This window comes from Geotrypetes seraphini, chromosome 4 (assembly GCF_902459505.1).
Source record: "Geotrypetes seraphini chromosome 4, aGeoSer1.1, whole genome shotgun sequence".
NCBI classification, from domain to species: domain Eukaryota; kingdom Metazoa; phylum Chordata; class Amphibia; order Gymnophiona; family Dermophiidae; genus Geotrypetes; species Geotrypetes seraphini.
The window spans coordinates 255,818,448-255,821,901 of record NC_047087.1 but is presented as its reverse complement, the minus strand read 5'-3'; the positions used below and the strand labels follow the sequence as shown (position 1 = coordinate 255,821,901).

The 3,454-nt window shown below is 43.7% G+C and overlaps 1 long non-coding RNA gene across 1 annotated transcript; it reads right to left on the bottom strand.

The window, feature by feature from the left end:
* Positions 1 to 1,251: 1,251 nt before the first annotated feature.
* Positions 1,252 to 2,911, bottom strand: LOC117358987. The gene is made up of 3 exons (XR_004539139.1): positions 2,865 to 2,911; positions 2,468 to 2,553; positions 1,252 to 1,642 (listed from the first exon to the last, which is right to left on the bottom strand). It is a non-coding gene; the product is annotated as an uncharacterized LOC117358987 (long non-coding RNA).
* Between the last annotated feature and the right edge of the window lie 543 nt (positions 2,912 to 3,454).

Below are 3,454 nucleotides of genomic sequence, written 5' to 3'. Positions count from 1 at the left end.
GTACACTGCAGCAGCAGCTGAGATTCGAGGGAGTGCACCCTGCATCTGTCAGTCATCATTAAAACCAGCACGTATGTGTGTTGGCCGAAGTCAGCATTTCTGGTGTCCCTGCTAAAATGGTGCCTGGCAAAGTCCACCTCTTGCCCTCTTACTATGCTACTGGTGTGCAGGGAGAGATAAAAGTGAATGGCCAGTGCCTATCTCCTATAATTTTAATACTTAAGGGACATGTAGGGAAGGGACAATGTATTTAGCTCATGGCTTTCCAGTAGTAGCTCAAAGTGAGTTGCATTCGGGTATAACAGGTATTTAAATTTCCCCTGGAGGTATTGATGCCCCTGTATAAGACCCTGGTGAGACCTTATTTATAATATTGTACACACCTTCAAAAAGATATAAACAGGATGGAGTCAGTCCAGAGGTCAGTGGTCTTCATCATAAAGCAAATGGGGACAGACTTAAAGATCTCAATATGGACACTTTGAAGGAAAGACGGGAGAGGGGAGATATGACAAGAGATTCTCTTTCATGTGAAAAGAACCTCTGGAATGACAGGTCTAGGATGAAGTTAAAAGGATGAGAGGCTGGGAAATAATCTAAGAAAATATATTTTTTTTTACAGAAAGGGTGGTAGATGTGTGGAATAGGCTCCTAGTAGAGGAGGTGGAGACAAAGACTGAATTCAAGAAAGTGTGGGACAGGCACTTGGATCTCTTAGGGAGAGGAGGAGATAATGAATGCTGTGGATGGGCAGATTGGATGGGCCTTTATCTGCCATCATATTTCTCTGTTTACAATCTAACAGATCCTTTTACAAGTGTGCTGCCGAGCAGCAAATGCTGAATTCCGAGCTGCCCATTCTATTCCTATGGATGGTTTGGCATGTAGCGTGCGCTGCTAAAAGCCCACCTATGTTTGCACCTGACACAACAGAAGATTAAGTGACTTGCTCATGATCACAAGGAACCATGCATATGTTTGCAGGTTGTTTTTTTTAGGGAAAGAATGAGAGAAAGGAAAAGGTGGTAAGCTGCTAAATGTGATTATTGGGGTTATAATTTTCTAAAATCTTGGGGGGGAGGGGGAGTGGCTTATGGGATCAGGCCCCAGATCTTTTACATACTAATAATGTCTCTTTTAGCAACTCTACAGGTAAACAAATGAACATCTCAGGGGCAGACTGGTTCTGTGAGTCCCTTGTTAAAAGATTTTATGAAAACAAGGAATGCCTCACTATGGAACAAAGCTGGCATTAAGCCTTTATTTAATTTAAAAAAAAATTGGGAAACATATCATTAGTTATAGTACAACCTCTAATAGTCCTACCTCAGCTGCCAAGGCACTTAAAGGCTTTCAGAAGGAGGGTCAGCAGAGATATTTGGCTTGGGTCTCATACAGGAAAGGGGTCTTTATTTGGAGAAAAATGTTTCTTTAATATTATGTTAACCGAACACAGTTAATTTGGCTACTGGATTTTTCCTTAATTATAAACATGATTGCATACTTCTGCAGCTAAAATTCTGCTTCAACTGCTTCTGTATCTGGAGCCTCCTAATTCGCACTGGCTGGGACTCCTGCGATTCTCAGAAAATCTCTGTCCTCACTCCATGAGAATGAAAGCAGCAGCACCAGGAATGTATTCCTACGCACGAAAAGAAACATAAGAGATGCAAAGATAATCAGCGGTACAAAGATATCCTTTGTACATCAGAGAAATGGAGCTGTCTCAGACGTATACTTCCTGGCTGAGAAAGCACTGAAGGGGGGGGGGAGGGGAAGTCTACATTATGGTAAAATGTTGAAGCCGAGTTATTGCAATCAGGAATGGATTTAAAGACAGCTAACCACTTCGCCTAAAAAGTTACATGAAGCCTGAAATCTGCTGCCAAGCTGTTAACCCAGAGGTGGCTGCCTCTGGTATAGCTTTCAATCCATTTTTTTGCTGAAGTGCACCGGAAACTCGTTCTGGCTCAGTTTTAATCTGTGTGTATCTGCCAAATGAGCTTGTGAGACATTACTTTCAAGGAAACCTGCACCTTACAGCATAAAAGGGAAATGAATTTCTACCTCTTGGGGAATTTTGCCTCAGCTGCGTTTCCAAATGGAAACAGAACTGTGTTTTAAACCAGTGTGAGGAAGAGTTACAGGAAGTCTGTACTCTTTCAAGACGATTTAAAACCATCTGTGAAGTCTGCTGCACTTGTGTTTGCACAAAATCAAAAATATTCTCACTATATGTCCCTGTTGTAATTTTTCTCATGATACTGCGATAGCAGGGAATGCTAAAATGCTTTTGCAATCTATTCCAGAGAGAGGACTTCTCAGAAAGCTATTTAAGGTTGACAGGAGTGGGAATCCTAATGCCTGTCTCTTTTATTTAGTCCCTCAGCCGAGGGAATGCGAGAGGCAGTGCACTGTTTCTCCTGTGTTGGACTGTCCATTGAGAATGCCTCTCCATTTTCCTTACTTTAGTTGGGAGATCAGATCACCAATGCTGGCATCAAGGGAGAGTTTCTCAGAAGGCGCCATGGCCAGCACTGAAAGGGAAGAAGCCTGTGGGAAACATACAGAGTAGAATGGGAAACCCAGATTGTCTGTCAAAAGTAACAGACAGCTTTCCAGACATTATGAAAATGTAAAGAATGATAATTATTGAGAAAGCTAAGATTAGAGATGACATCATGAACTCCAAAATGGAATAAGAGATATGTGAGTAGGTGTGGGGTGTGCTGCCACCATGTCTGTTTTACTATCAGTGATGTAGTAAAGAGGGGACGCCCCAAGCACTATATCTCCTACTCTCCACCCCCACCTCCTCTCATTCCTCCCCTCCACGCACCCGCGTCCCCTTACCTTCCACGTACCTCTAGTTGAAGTTGCTGCTCGTGGCGATCAACAATGTGCTTCTCGTGGGCTCTGCAGCTGAAGTCACTTCCGGGAGCCGTGCATAGGAAGTGACATCAGAGGGAGAGCCGACGGGGTCACGAGGAACATGTTTTTGACCGCTGCGAGCAGCAACTTATATTAGTGGTTCGGGGGAAGGGAAGGGGGCACTCGTGGCAGCTGGGATCGGGGAAGGGGGCAGAGATGAGGGCGGGGGAGGGGCACCTCTTACCCTCACTACGCCACTCTACAATTGTAATTTTAGCAGCAACTGTAGTTTAACTGTTATGCTTATTTTACTTCTTTGTTTAATTTTCTATACTATTCTCCCAGGGGGACTTCTTTGTTATCCTCTGAAGTCTACATTTCATTTGCTAGAAGCCATGGATTTCAGACTGCAAGTATCCTCAGAAAAGGAGAGAGAGAAGCAAACTGGCCCTGTTCTGTACAGAAAACAATAGCATTTGCTTGCTGTGAAAAAAACAGGATGACACGCCAGGGGACACATCAGCGCTTGGGAAAGATTTTAGCTGTGTTGTGGTTGATCCAGGGGAGGCCTCTCCTTGTATGC